The following is a 17123-nucleotide window of genomic DNA, read 5'->3' as shown; positions in this document are numbered from 1 at the left end:
GTGTTAATAATTAATTCATTTAATTAATGTTAGGCATATGGCACAAATGTGTTAATAGTTAATTCATGCAATTAATGTTAGGCATATGGCACAAATGTGTTAATAGTTAAGTAATGTAATTAATGTTAGGCATACGCAGAGATGGCACAAATGTGTTAATAGTTAATTAATGTAATTAATGTTAGGCATATGCAGGGATGGCACAAATGTGTTAATAGTTCATTCATGTAATTAATGTTAGGCATATGCAGGGATGGCACAAATGTGTTAATAGTTCATTCATGTTATTAATGTTAGGCATACGCAGGGCTGGCACAAATGTGTTAATAGTTAATTCATGTTATTAATGTTAGGCATACGCAGCGATGGCACAAATGTGTTAAGAGTTAATTCATGTAAATAATGTTAGGCATACGCAGGGCTGGCACAGATGTGTTAAGAGTTAATTCATGTAATTAATGTTAGGCATACGCAGGGATGGCACAAATGTGTTAATAGTTCATTCATGTTATTAATGTTAGGCATACGCAGGGCTGGCACAAATGTGTTAATAGTTCATTCATGTTATTAATGTTAGTCATACGCAATTCTGGCACAAATGTGTTAATAGTTCATTCATGTTATTAATGTTAGGCATACGCAGGGATGGCACAAATGTGTTAATAGTTAATTCATGTTATTAATGTTAGGCATATGCAGGGATGCCACAAATGTGTTAATAGTTAATTCATAGTTAATAGTTAATTAACAGTTAATTCTTGTTATTAATGTTAGGCATACGCAGGGATGGCACAAATGTGTTAATAGTTCATTCATGTTATTAATGTTAGGCATACGCTGGGCTGGCACAAATGTGTTAATAGTTCATTCATGTTATTAATGTTAGGCATACGCAGGGATGGCACAAATGTGTTAATAGTTAATTCATGTTATTAATGTTAGGCATATGCAGGGATGCCACAAATGTGTTAATAGTTAATTCATAGTTAATAGTTAATTAACAGTTAATTCATGTTATTAATGTTAGGCATACGCAGGGATGGCACAAATGTGTTAATAGTTCATTCATGTTATTAATGTTAGGCATACGCAGGGCTGGCACAAATGTGTTAATAGTTAATTCATGTAATTAATGTTAGGCATACGCAGGGATGGCACAAATGTGTTAATAGTTAATTCATGTAATTAATGTTAGGCATACGCAGGGATGGCACAAATGTGTTAATAGTTAATTCATGTTATTAATGTTAGGCATACGCAGGAATGGCACAAATGTGTTAATAGTTCATTCATGTTATTAATGTTAGGCATACGCAGTGATGGCACAAATGTGTTAATAGTTCATTCATGTTATTAATGTTAGGCATACGCAGGGTTGGCACAAATGTGTTAATAGTTCATTCATGTTATTAATGTTAGGCATACGCAGGGCTGGCACAAATGTGTTGATAGTTCATTCATGTTATTAATGTTAGGCATACGCAGGGATGGCACAAATGTGTTAATAGTTAATTCATGTAATTAATGTTAGGCATACGCAGGGATGGCACAAATGCGTTAATAGTTAATTCATGTTATTAATGTTAGGCATACGCAGGGCTGGCACAAATGTGTTAATAGTTCATTCATGTTATTAATGTTAGGCATACGCAGGGCTGGCACAAATGTGTTAATAGTTCATTCATGTTATTAATGTTAGGCATACGCAGGGCTGGCACAAATGTGCTCATTGTTCATTCATGTTATTAATGTTAGGCATACGCAGGGATGGCACAAATGTGTTAATAGTTTATTCATGTTATTAATGTTAGGCATACGCAGGGCTGGCACAAATGTGTTAATAGTTCATTCATGTTATTAATGTTAGGCATACGCAGGGATGGCACAAATGTGTTAATAGTTAATTCATGTTATTAATGTTAGGCATATGCAGGGATGGCACAAATGTGTCAATAGTAAATTCATGTAATTAATGTTAGGCATATGCAGGGATGGCACAAATGTGTTAATAGTTAATTCATGTAATTAATGTTAGGCATACGCAGGGATGGCACAAATGTGTTAATAGTTAATTCATGTAATTAATGTTACGCATACGCAGGGATGTCACAAATGTGTTAATAGTTCATTCATGTTAATGTTAGGCATACACAGGGATGGCACAAATGCGTTAATAGTTCATTCATGTTATTAATGTTAGGCATACGCAGGGATGGCACAAATGTGTTAATAGTTCATTCATTCTATTAATGTTGTGTTATTAATGTAATCATGTTATCATGTTATTAATGGCACAAATGTGTTAATAGTTAATTCATGTAATTAATGTTAGGCTTATGCAGGGATGGCACAAATGTGTTTATAGTTAATTCATGTAATTAATGTTAGGCATACGCAGGGCTGGCACAAATGTGTTAAGAGTTAATTCATGTTATTAATGTTAGGCATATGCAGGGGTGGCACAAATGTGTTAATAGTTAGTTCATGTAATTAATGTTAGGCATATGCAGGGATGGCACACATGTGTTAATAGTTAATTCAGGTAATTAATGTTAGGCATATGCAGGGATGGCACAAATGTGTTAATAGTTAATTCATGTAAGTAATGTTAGGCATACACAGGGCTGGCACAAATCTGTTAATAGTTAATTCGTGTTATTAATGTTAGGCATACGCAGGGATGGCACAAATGTGTTAATAATTAATTCATTTAATTAATGTTAGGCATATGGCACAAATGTGTTAATAGTTAATTCATGCAATTAATGTTAGGCATATGGCACAAATGTGTTAATAGTTAAGTATTGTAATTAATGTTAGGCATACGCAGAGATGGCACAAATGTGTTAATAGTTAATTAATGTAATTAATGTTAGGCATATGCAGGGATGGCACAAATGTGTTAATAGTTCATTCATGTAATTAATGTTAGGCATATGCAGGGATGGCACAAATGTGTTAATAGTTCATTCATGTAATTAATGTTAGGCATACGCAGGGCTGGCACAAATGTGTTAAGAGTTAATTCATGTAATTAATGTTAGGCATACGCAGGGATGGCACAAATGTGTTAATAGTTCATTCATGTTATTAATGTTAGGCATACGCAGGGATGGCACAAATGTGTTAATAGTTCATTCATGTTATTAATGTTAGGCATACGCAGGGATGGCACAAATGTGTTAATAATTAATTCATTTAATTAATGTTAGGCATATGGCACAAATGTGTTAATAGTTAATTCATGCAATTAATGTTAGGCATATGGCACAAATGTGTTAATAGTTAAGTAATGTAATTAATGTTAGGCATACGCAGAGATGGCACAAATGTGTTAATAGTTAATTAATGTAATTAATGTTAGGCATATGCAGGGATGGCACAAATGTGTTAATAGTTCATTCATGTAATTAATGTTAGGCATATGCAGGGATGGCACAAATGTGTTAATAGTTCATTCATGTTATTAATGTTAGGCATACGCAGGGCTGGCACAAATGTGTTAATAGTTAATTCATGTTATTAATGTTAGGCATATGCAGGGATGCCACAAATGTGTTAATAGTTAATTCATAGTTAATAGTTAATTAACAGTTAATTCATGTTATTAATGTTAGGCATACGCAGGGATGGCACAAATGTGTTAATAGTTCATTCATGTTATTAATGTTAGGCATACGCAGGGCTGGCACAAATGTGTTAATAGTTAATTCATGTAATTAATGTTAGGCATACGCAGGGATGGCACAAATGTGTTAATAGTTAATTCATGTAATTAATGTTAGGCATACGCAGGGATGGCACAAATGTGTTAATAGTTAATTCATGTTATTAATGTTAGGCATACGCAGGAATGGCACAAATGTGTTAATAGTTCATTCATGTTATTAATGTTAGGCATACGCAGTGATGGCACAAATGTGTTAATAGTTCATTCATGTTATTAATGTTAGGCATACGCAGGGTTGGCACAAATGTGTTAATAGTTCATTCATGTTATTAATGTTAGGCATACGCAGGGCTGGCACAAATGTGTTGATAGTTCATTCATGTTATTAATGTTAGGCATACGCAGGGATGGCACAAATGTGTTAATAGTTAATTCATGTAATTAATGTTAGGCATACGCAGGGATGGCACAAATGCGTTAATAGTTAATTCATGTTATTAATGTTAGGCATACGCAGGGCTGGCACAAATGTGTTAATAGTTCATTCATGTTATTAATGTTAGGCATACGCAGGGCTGGCACAAATGTGTTAATAGTTCATTCATGTTATTAATGTTAGGCATACGCAGGGCTGGCACAAATGTGCTCATTGTTCATTCATGTTATTAATGTTAGGCATACGCAGGGATGGCACAAATGTGTTAATAGTTTATTCATGTTATTAATGTTAGGCATACGCAGGGCTGGCACAAATGTGTTAATAGTTCATTCATGTTATTAATGTTAGGCATACGCAGGGATGGCACAAATGTGTTAATAGTTAATTCATGTTATTAATGTTAGGCATATGCAGGGATGGCACAAATGTGTCAATAGTAAATTCATGTAATTAATGTTAGGCATATGCAGGGATGGCACAAATGTGTTAATAGTTAATTCATGTAATTAATGTTAGGCATACGCAGGGATGGCACAAATGTGTTAATAGTTAATTCATGTAATTAATGTTACGCATACGCAGGGATGGCACAAATGTGTTAATAGTTCATTCATGTTAATGTTAGGCATACACAGGGATGGCACAAATGCGTTAATAGTTCATTCATGTTATTAATGTTAGGCATACGCAGGGATGGCACAAATGTGTTAATAGTTCATTCATTCTATTAATGTTGTGTTATTAATGTAATCATGTTATCATGTTATTAATGGCACAAATGTGTTAATAGTTAATTCATGTAATTAATGTTAGGCTTATGCAGGGATGGCACAAATGTGTTTATAGTTAATTCATGTAATTAATGTTAGGCATACGCAGGGCTGGCACAAATGTGTTAAGAGTTAATTCATGTTATTAATGTTAGGCATATGCAGGGGTGGCACAAATGTGTTAATAGTTAGTTCATGTAATTAATGTTAGGCATATGCAGGGATGGCACACATGTGTTAATAGTTAATTCAGGTAATTAATGTTAGGCATATGCAGGGATGGCACAAATGTGTTAATAGTTAATTCATGTAAGTAATGTTAGGCATACACAGGGCTGGCACAAATCTGTTAATAGTTAATTCGTGTTATTAATGTTAGGCATACGCAGGGATGGCACAAATGTGTTAATAATTAATTCATTTAATTAATGTTAGGCATATGGCACAAATGTGTTAATAGTTAATTCATGCAATTAATGTTAGGCATATGGCACAAATGTGTTAATAGTTAAGTATTGTAATTAATGTTAGGCATACGCAGAGATGGCACAAATGTGTTAATAGTTAATTAATGTAATTAATGTTAGGCATATGCAGGGATGGCACAAATGTGTTAATAGTTCATTCATGTAATTAATGTTAGGCATATGCAGGGATGGCACAAATGTGTTAATAGTTCATTCATGTAATTAATGTTAGGCATACGCAGGGCTGGCACAAATGTGTTAAGAGTTAATTCATGTAATTAATGTTAGGCATACGCAGGGATGGCACAAATGTGTTAATAGTTCATTCATGTTATTAATGTTAGGCATACGCAGGGATGGCACAAATGTGTTAATAGTTCATTCATGTTATTAATGTTAGGCATACGCAGGGATGGCACAAATGTGTTAATAATTAATTCATTTAATTAATGTTAGGCATATGGCACAAATGTGTTAATAGTTAATTCATGCAATTAATGTTAGGCATATGGCACAAATGTGTTAATAGTTAAGTAATGTAATTAATGTTAGGCATACGCAGAGATGGCACAAATGTGTTAATAGTTAATTAATGTAATTAATGTTAGGCATATGCAGGGATGGCACAAATGTGTTAATAGTTCATTCATGTAATTAATGTTAGGCATATGCAGGGATGGCACAAATGTGTTAATAGTTCATTCATGTTATTAATGTTAGGCATACGCAGGGCTGGCACAAATGTGTTAATAGTTAATTCATGTTATTAATGTTAGGCATACGCAGCGATGGCACAAATGTGTTAAGAGTTAATTCATGTAAATAATGTTAGGCATACGCAGGGCTGGCACAGATGTGTTAAGAGTTAATTCATGTAATTAATGTTAGGCATACGCAGGGATGGCACAAATGTGTTAATAGTTCATTCATGTTATTAATGTTAGGCATACGCAGGGCTGGCACAAATGTGTTAATAGTTCATTCATGTTATTAATGTTAGTCATACGCAATTCTGGCACAAATGTGTTAATAGTTCATTCATGTTATTAATGTTAGGCATACGCAGGGATGGCACAAATGTGTTAATAGTTAATTCATGTTATTAATGTTAGGCATATGCAGGGATGCCACAAATGTGTTAATAGTTAATTCATAGTTAATAGTTAATTAACAGTTAATTCTTGTTATTAATGTTAGGCATACGCAGGGATGGCACAAATGTGTTAATAGTTCATTCATGTTATTAATGTTAGGCATACGCAGGGCTGGCACAAATGTGTTAATAGTTCATTCATGTTATTAATGTTAGGGATACGCAGGGATGGCACAAATGTGTTAATAGTTCATTCATGTTATTAATGTTAGGGATACGCAGGGATGGCACAAATGTGTTAATAGTTAATTCATGTAATTAATGTTAGGCATACGCAGGGATGGCACAAATGTGTTAATAGTTAATTCATGTAATTAATGTTAGGCATACGCAGGGATGGCACAAATGTGTTAATAGTTAATTCATGTTATTAATGTTAGGCATACGCAGGAATGGTACAAATGTGTTAATAGTTCATTCATGTTATTAATGTTAGGCATACGCAGTGATGGCACAAATGTGTTAATAGTTCATTCATGTTATTAATGTTAGGCATACGCAGGGTTGGCACAAATGTGTTAATAGTTCATTCATGTTATTAATGTTAGGCATACGCAGGGTTGGCACAAATGTGTTAATAGTTCATTCATGTTATTAATGTTAGGCATACGCAGGGCTGGCACAAATGTGTTGATAGTTCATTCATGTTATTAATGTTAGGCATACGCAGGGATGGCACAAATGTGTTAATAGTTAATTCATGTAATTAATGTTAGGCATACGCAGGGATGGCACAAATGCGTTAATAGTTAATTCATGTTATTAATGTTAGACATACGCAGGGCTGGCACAAATGTGTTAATAGTTCATTCATGTTATTAATGTTAGGCATACGCAGGGCTGGCACAAATGTGTTAATAGTTCATTCATGTTATTAATGTTAGGCATACGCAGGGCTGGCACAAATGTGCTCATTGTTCATTCATGTTATTAATGTTAGGCATACGCAGGGATGGCACAAATGTGTTAATAGTTTATTCATGTTATTAATGTTAGGCATACGCAGGGCTGGCACAAATGTGTTAATAGTTCATTCATGTTATTAATGTTAGGCATACGCAGGAATGGTACAAATGTGTTAATAGTTCATTCATGTTATTAATGTTAGGCATACGCAGTGATGGCACAAATGTGTTAATAGTTCATTCATGTTATTAATGTTAGGCATACGCAGGGTTGGCACAAATGTGTTAATAGTTCATTCATGTTATTAATGTTAGGCATACGCAGGGCTGGCACAAATGTGTTGATAGTTCATTCATGTTATTAATGTTAGGCATACGCAGGGATGGCACAAATGTGTTAATAGTTAATTCATGTAATTAATGTTAGGCATACGCAGGGATGGCACAAATGCGTTAATAGTTAATTCATGTTATTAATGTTAGGCATACGCAGGGCTGGCACAAATGTGTTAATAGTTCATTCATGTTATTAATGTTAGGCATACGCAGGGCTGGCACAAATGTGTTAATAGTTCATTCATGTTATTAATGTTAGGCATACGCAGGGCTGGCACAAATGTGCTCATTGTTCATTCATGTTATTAATGTTAGGCATACGCAGGGATGGCACAAATGTGTTAATAGTTTATTCATGTTATTAATGTTAGGCATACGCAGGGCTGGCACAAATGTGTTAATAGTTCATTCATGTTATTAATGTTAGGCATACGCAGGGATGGCACAAATGTGTTAATAGTTAATTCATGTTATTAATGTTAGGCATATGCAGGGATGGCACAAATGTGTCAATAGTAAATTCATGTAATTAATGTTAGGCATATGCAGGGATGGCACAAATGTGTTAATAGTTAATTCATGTAATTAATGTTAGGCATACGCAGGGATGGCACAAATGTGTTAATAGTTAATTCATGTAATTAATGTTACGCATACGCAGGGATGGCACAAATGTGTTAATAGTTCATTCATGTTAATGTTAGGCATACACAGGGATGGCACAAATGCGTTAATAGTTCATTCATGTTATTAATGTTAGGCATACGCAGGGATGGCACAAATGTGTTAATAGTTCATTCATTCTATTAATGTTGTGTTATTAATGTAATCATGTTATCATGTTATTAATGGCACAAATGTGTTAATAGTTAATTCATGTAATTAATGTTAGGCTTATGCAGGGATGGCACAAATGTGTTTATAGTTAATTCATGTAATTAATGTTAGGCATACGCAGGGCTGGCACAAATGTGTTAAGAGTTAATTCATGTTATTAATGTTAGGCATATGCAGGGGTGGCACAAATGTGTTAATAGTTAGTTCATGTAATTAATGTTAGGCATATGCAGGGATGGCACACATGTGTTAATAGTTAATTCAGGTAATTAATGTTAGGCATATGCAGGGATGGCACAAATGTGTTAATAGTTAATTCATGTAAGTAATGTTAGGCATACACAGGGCTGGCACAAATCTGTTAATAGTTAATTCGTGTTATTAATGTTAGGCATACGCAGGGATGGCACAAATGTGTTAATAGTTAATTCATGTTATTAATGTTAGGCCAAGGATGCCAAAAGTTCCACTTTCTGTGAAAATTTTAATGAATTGGTAGTGAATCAAACAATTTAATTTCTAGAAAAAATGAAAAATTTTGCCAACTCTTAAAAAGCCTCATCACGAGATAATTGCATAGCATACTCACGGATTCTACAATCAACTATTTATGTAAAAAGTGGTGGAAACTAAATCCATTTTTGCTTATTTATTATTCCTTTAATTATTCAGTCATAACTACTTACATTTCAAATTAATCTTATTTAACGCAAAAACATTCTTTACATTTACTTTCAACAGTAAACTGAAAAAAAATATGCTGGGAAAAGTTACTCATTTCAATATCTTTTAATAAAATTTTGAATTTTTATTAGGCACCACTTTTGCATTTTTAGTCGCCTGTGGCAACCATGTATACTGGTCACGTAAATTTTCCCAAGTAAATTTAATTTTCAGATTAGCTTATTAAATTTTATCTTTATTTTACATGGCTAATGCATCACCTCCTACATCAAAAAGCCTCCACACGGTCTTTTATAAGAAGTCCGCGCAGACTGTTTAAAAAGTGAACCAGTTGTGCGCATGAACCCAAAACCTTTTATAAAAGTAATTAAGAGAAATTCATCATATATATTTGAGAATTGAATCTGTAGTGGTTGACAAGTGAATAAGGCAAACCAATAATATTCATAAATAAAACAAATTTTTAATCACATATTTGCTACCAGTTTCTTATTTTAACTAGATTTTATATTAAGTAACTCGTTCGGAAAGTGGATATCATTCACAGTGGTCTGATCGGACTACCTATAAAAAAACGGGTGGAGGCGTTGGCTAGTGTACTCGTCATATACCATCACCTCCTCTCCTACATCAGAAAGCTTCCACGCTGTCTTTTATAAGTAGTCTGCTCAGACTATTTAAAAAGTGAACCAGTTGTTCGCATGAACCCAAATTCAGTTTCAAAAGTAACTGAGCGAAAGTTATCATATATATTTGAGAATTGAATCTGTGGTGGTTGATAAGTAAATGAGACAAACCAATCATATTCATAAATTGAACAAGTTTCAAGAAATATATTTGCTACCAATTTCTTAATTTTACATCGAACTACGTAAGAAGCAGCAATCGAGATTTAGTCGGATTTGTATGTATGTCAAACAGGTTATTGATCTCGTTGTTATACCATATTTTTCAAGTATATCAAAATCATATTTTTTTTTAAATTTCTGATACTCATTAAAAATGTATATCTTTATTATGAGGTTACCTATTTGGTATTAAAGCATCTCTATTATACTATTCATGCCATGCATTCTACTGATGAAGGTGTAACACCATAATTCCGAAACGAATATAGGAGGGTTGAATAAATATTTATTTTTGAAACGGAATTTTTAAACACTGTTTGTAATGAAATTTAATGTTATCACATAGAATTAATCAGTTAATTTTATAATCCTAATGACCGTTCGAAATTTCAATCAGTATGTTCGGTAGTTTTCCTCTCTGTGTAACTCAAATGAGTGTTAGTTCCATCAAAAAGTTCTATAAGAACACTAGTTTGTCCCAATGCTGAATCCAGAAGTTCCCTTGTCTTCTAGATTGGGTTCAAAATTACAAGGCTGCGGAGTTGAACGTTGACAGTTGTAAATTCAAATTGGGTCGGCTGTTCAACGCCGGTTTTAAATGAAAATTTAAATCATAACTATGTATCCTTTTGGAGTAGCGAACAATTCTAGACCAATGATATAAACACTAATAAAATGAAGCGTTCCTCTAAAGAAGTTGAACCACTGTTATTACAAACTGATGCGGTTTTGGGTAAACTATGCACACAACAAATTAAGATACATTAACCCGTTTCCGCCCAAATTAATAAATTGAAATGATACAAAAAGTGGTTTTATGGAAAAAGTGGTATAATATATTATCGAAATTAATTGTTTTTTCTACTGTTAGGGCATTCAATAGGTCTTTGATAGATCAAAAAGTACTTGCTCCTTATAATTCTAAATCTAATCAGAAATAACTAAATCATTGTGGTATCTGAGGATCTTTTAATTCACCCCGATAAATGAAAATGCTGAAAAAAGTTTCCCACCACAATGAATGTCTTTGAAAAAAGGAACTGTCCTAAATATATGACGCTGGGCGTTAACCGGTTAAAAGCCATCACTTTTATTTATAAACTGTGACAAATAATATTGAATAAAAATGTAACTTTTAAATCCTTTTCTTTTTCTATTCATGCTTTCAAATAGCAACCGAATCGCAAGTGGGTTGCTGATACAAATGCTAAGAATATGTGCAAAAAATTACGAAGAATGAACTTTGTTGAAAGATGCCTGAACCCTTTCGCGCCGACTGTCACAAATACGTGACAGCATAAAACCGTATCAATCAGGGTAAAAAGATAAAACTGGTAATCAAAGTAGTTCTTTAGCAGTTTATTTGTGGGCGGAGTTATAATTGTTTGATTTATTTAATTCACCATTACTTTGTTCAAAATAAAACTAGTTATACTTTGAATTAACATTGATTATATATACACTGGTTATCATAAATTAAGGAAAATTCACAAAAATCGCGATAACTCAAGAAATTACACATGGAATTTTATGAAACTTACCCACAATATACAACACATAGTAAGGTATTAAACAACATAAAAAGAAATTATCAGACATTAATAGTAGTATAGAAATTAGCACATGTATAAAATAAACAAATTGGAAGTATCGGTTTGCAATAGAAAAAGTACCTTTAATATGGAATATGATTGCCTCTAGAAGCAATACAGCACAAACAGCGATGTGTGATGCTTTCAATTATGCGGTCTATCAGTTCAATAGGAAGTGAGAGCCATTGCTCTTGTAAAGCAGTTGCAAGCGTGGCAAGGGTCTGAGGGAGCGGATTGATGGCAGATACACGCCTCCCTAGAGCATCCCAAACGTGCTCGATAGGATTAAAGTCCGGGGATCGAGCTGGCCACTCCATGCGAGTAATTGTTTCCTGTTGAAGATAATCATCAACAATGCGAGCTCTGTGTGGTCTTGCATTATCGTCCTGTAACAGGAAGCAATCACCAATTGCCCCGGCATATGGGCGCACATAAGCATCAAGGATGTTGTCTCGATAAACCTGAGCATTCACGGTTCCCCTTGGAAAGACATGGAGGTATGTGCGCCCTCCTAAGGATATGCCTCCCCAAACACAGACACTGCCTCTTCCGTATGCATCTCTTTCACGGATGTTTGATGGATGATAACGGGTCCCAGGTTCTCTCCATATCAAATAACGTCTACTGTCACTTTCTAGACTAAACCTGGACTCATCCGTAAAGAGAACAGGCCTCCATTGATCTGACGTCCAGTGGACATGTTGTCGGGCCCACTGCAAACGGTCTCTCCTATGGCGTGATGTGAGCGGCACGCAAATGGCTGGTCGTCTCGCATACAGACCACCTTCGTGGAGCCTTCTGCGCACAGTTGACGTTGACACCAACCTTCCGGTGGCTGCAGCAAGAGAGGATCTAAGATGTGTCGGAGTAGCGGTTCTATTCCTGCGTGCACTTAATGTCAAATATCGGTCATCGGCACTGGTCGTAACAGTTGGCCGTCCTTGACTGAACCTCCTAGATGCCGAATCTGTGGTTTGAAATTGCCTCCAAAGTCTATGAACCACAGATGGACTCACATTTAGCCATCTGGCCACTTCTGATTGACTCTGCCCTGCCTCTAGTCTCCCGATGGCTCTCCATCGTAGTTCTTCAGGCAAATGATGCCTAGAGGTCATTATTACGAATTGGCTATCTCAGATTTTCAATGTCGCAATCACAGTAAAATTTGTGTGCTTTCTCTCAAACTTGGACTTTTATGCTCCAGGCAGATGACGTAAGCCGAGTGCAGCGCCACTAATTTGCATATTGCAATTTTACTCAGCTACTCTTAGTGGACAACATATGCAAATTTTGCACGGTTTGGCTTACTTTTGAAAGAGTTATCGCTATTTTTGTGATTTTTCCTTAATTTATGATAACCAGTGTATGATTAAACTAACAATAATTAAAGTAAAAGCAACGTAAGTCTGTCAAATTAGCAACGACTGCATTTAAGTTACCGTTTTTTATTTAATTACAACTTGATTCTGATTTTGTACGAATGCTTTTCTGAATCACCCGTCCCCAAGGGGTTAACGCACAGATTTTTTTAAAAAAAATTAAATTTTTTTAATGTAACAAAACACACTTTTGTCTTTTTTTTTTTGGTGGACAATTTTGATATACTGCGCTTTTGTTCCATGGAAAAAGTCTTTATTCAGACACGCCAAAGTCCGACTTGCTCCAGACAGCAAATATATATTTTTTAAATGGTAGTTTATCAATTGAGATTCTTGGTTTAATAAATTCAATTTAGTAGATTTTTATGCACCACTATTTCTAAGTAATTCGTAGGTTCATATAATTCACCACTCTATAGTACGTATGTTATGCTATACGAGGGTTGCTATTCATATTTCAGGCCTAATAATGAAAAAACAATCATGTAGGATCGAAATTGGTTTTATTGTTTTTCAAAATATTCTCCATCATGATCAATACACTTTTGCATGCGTTTGAACCAATTTTCAAAGCACTTTTTCCAGTCCGATTGAGGTAACTCCAAAACATGCGTTTTGAATGCATCAACCGCTTCTTCGGGGGTCGAAAATCGTTGTCCACGTTATTTATTTTTGATGTGTGGGAATAAGAAGAAGTCATTGGTGCCAAATCAGGGCTGCACGGTGGACGACACATCTGTTCGATCTTTCGCTCCGTCAGAAATGCCTTTGTTTGAGTCGATGTGTGAGAGCTCGCATTGTCATGATGAAGAATGATTCACCTGTTCTTCTGCTTTTTTCGAATTTCTCCGATGACTTCTGGCAAACAAATGGTCGTGTACCATTCACAATTGACCGTCCTGCGTTGCTCTAACGCCACTGTTGCCACATGACCGTTAATGCCGAAGAAACAGGCAATCATTTGTTTCGATGTGCTTCTTCGTCGAACAACTTTTGTTGGTTTTGCCTCGTCTTGGAAGACCCATACAGTTGATTGCTGTTTTGTTTCCGGCTCATATGCATAGATCCATGATTCGTCACCCGTGTAGATGTTATACACAGCCTTTGATGTACCTTGAACGTATTTTTCCAACATTTCCTTGCACCAATCGACACGAGCCTTTTTTTGAGCGTTTGTCAGATTATGCGGGATCCAACGCGAACAAATTTTTTTTACGCTCAAGTGTTCATACAATATTTTATTGATGCTAGTCATACTAATGTCCAAAGACGCCTCTATCTCATGGTATGTCACATGACGATCTTGCTTTATCAGTTCAAGCACAGCATCGATCTTTTCTGGCACAACAACGGATTTTGGACGACCTGCAAGGGATTCGTCCTGGACCGAACATCGACCACGATTAAATTCGTTATACCAATTTTTTACAGTGCTGTAGGATGGCGCTTTATCGCTGAATAAAAAATTAAGTTCATCGAAGCACTCTTGTCTTGACAATCCACGTCGAAAGTTATGAAAAATAATGGCACGAAAATGTTTATGATTCTATTCCATTTTTTGAAAGAGAAGAACTTTTCAATTTACTGTCAACAACACAAATGAAGTTATAATGGTAAATCGTCTGAATTTATGTTTAAAAATATCAATCTTTCGATTAAAATCGTCTGCTGTCGCCTAGCAACACTTACTGTTGCCAAGGCCAGAAATATAAATAGCAACCACTCGAGCGTACAAGTTAAGAGGTTAAGGTTAAGCGTTTTTTTTTTAATTTTTCTATTTATTAATAAAATAAAAAGGTGTTCAAGCTCAGTTGTGCAGAATGTTTATGCCTCTTGATAAAGTATCTATTTTTTTTAAAAATAATTTTTCAAAATATATGCTTTTACTTCATTTTCATAGTTACATTCATAGATTTAGTTTGAGAAATATTCATAATTAGAAACTAGTCACAGAATTCCTATTTCGCTTAAAACATACAATGGTCATAACAAAGCGAACTTGAAGAATTTAACACATTTGTATTCATCACTGTATGCTTTTTTATAAAAATGTAGACGAATATAAAAATTTGCTTAACCCTTTCGCGCCGACTGTCACAAATACGTGCCAGCATAAAACCGTATCAATCAGGGTAAAAAGATAAAACTGGTAATCAAAGTAGCTCTTTAGCAGTTTATTTGTGGGCGGAGTTATAATTGTTTGATTTATTTAATTCACCATTACTTAAGTTCAAAAAAAATTAATGATTATATATAAGCTTAAACCAACAATTATTAAAGTAAAAGCAAAATAAGTTTGTCAAATTATCAACGGCTACATTTAAGTTACCGTTTTTTATTTATTTACATTCTGAATTTGTACGAATGCTTTTATGAATCACCCGTCCCTAAGGGGTTAAACAAGCTCGTAAACGTTTATATAAAAATTATGAATTATGCTATCAGAGATGCCAACAGGCAAGCCAAAATAATTAAAAAACGGTAATTAACTGCAACGTAAATTTTGCAAATATTTTACTATACTTGCTTGCCTTTTAAAAGATATAGCATGATAATGCTCTATAAAGTGATGAATGATATAAGCCTACGAATTATTTAGAAATAGCGGTGGAAAATAATCTACTAAATTGAATGTATTAAGCCAAGAATCACAATTGATAAACTACCACTTAAAATATATATTTGCTGTCCGGTGCAAGTTGGCATCTCTGAGCTATTTTTATCCCCACATAGAGAAAAACCTGGTAGCAAAACCAGTTCATTACATGCTTATTCAACAGAAATAAATGCCCCTGATTACCGTGACTTTAATACCAAAATAAGTACCAGAATTTTTATTAAACAGATTTCATTTGCTTTTTGATTTTATTTTATAGTATTTACTTACGCCAAAATAAGTATAATGTTTTATATTTCGAATTGTTAAGAATTTTTGGTTATGTTTTGATTTTCTTTGTGTAGTGTTTTGATCTAACACTATTTTTGATCTAACACTCATGTATCATCAATGACTTTTTTTGTGTTAAAGGTAAAATCTTACATAGATGGTTCATTAGCATGCAATTATTTTTTTAAATTTGCACTTATTTAGATCGAAGAAAAACAGTCAATCGTCATTGAAGTTTCTTTAATTTATAAAAACAAGCATTGATAAAATTTTGAATATGAATGAAAAAAATTCAGATTGCATTTTTTTTGAATTTTATATTTTAGTATAAATATAAATCCGATAATCTAACTAATATTTTATTAACTATTAAACTGTTCTTTATAATTTAAAATATTAGAATATATTTTTGCTTGTAATTGGAGCGCCTGAAAAAAAATTGAAGGGACACTGGTCCCATCTGCGTCACTGAGTTAACAGTCATTTTTTACTTAAGGAAACAATATTGTTATAACTTTTAATAAGTTTTGGTAACCTTGGATTCTTAATTTCATCCAAAAACAAAGCAAGATATGAAGTAGTTTTATCAGCTTTCTCTCCATATCAGGGAGCAAACATGCCGGGGGTACATCAATAAAGAAAAAAAGAAATTAGTGGCAATCATACTTCAAGTCAAAGGCAAATTTACTGCAGTGATCACAAGGTGACAAGTTTAAAAATTAGGCATAGTTATTATTATTCTACAAGATTTGATGTTTAATCAATTACCAATTTATTAAATCCAATTTGTTACAAAATTATTAAATTTTACCAAAGTAATCGAACTTTTGCAGAAAACGGAGCAGTTGACATTTCTGTGATTATTACCACCGAAAGATAATGAGAACAGTTAATTTTCATCTTGATAAAATGATTTTCTTAAAGCGTATTTTGTTTTACCTAATAACGTGAAGTCAACAGGACTAGAAACAAATGAAATCATAAAAACGGCATTATTTTAACTTTATTGATTATATCGGTTTATGTCTGTCAGTTTTGAGCCAGATTACGCAGTGTTGCTTTTTCTATTACCCCAATCGTTGAACGGGTTTATAGCTAGTATAATAGGAAATAAAATATCAACCCTGGTTTTTTAAGTTTACTAAATGTGTTATAC

The 17123-nt window shown here is 34.0% G+C and overlaps 1 protein-coding gene across 1 annotated transcript in view; it reads right to left on the bottom strand.

Annotated features, from left to right (window-relative positions):
• Positions 1 to 17123, bottom strand: part of LOC107441357 (cubilin) — a 208698-nt gene that overhangs the window by 173204 nt on the left and 18371 nt on the right. The window lies entirely within an intron of this gene.

Source organism: Parasteatoda tepidariorum, chromosome 5 (assembly GCF_982258835.1).
Source record: "Parasteatoda tepidariorum strain Cologne lab strain chromosome 5, Ptep-v5.0, whole genome shotgun sequence".
NCBI classification, from domain to species: domain Eukaryota; kingdom Metazoa; phylum Arthropoda; class Arachnida; order Araneae; family Theridiidae; genus Parasteatoda; species Parasteatoda tepidariorum.
Note: the sequence above shows the minus strand (reverse complement) of the source record. Positions and strands in the feature narration are given on the sequence as shown.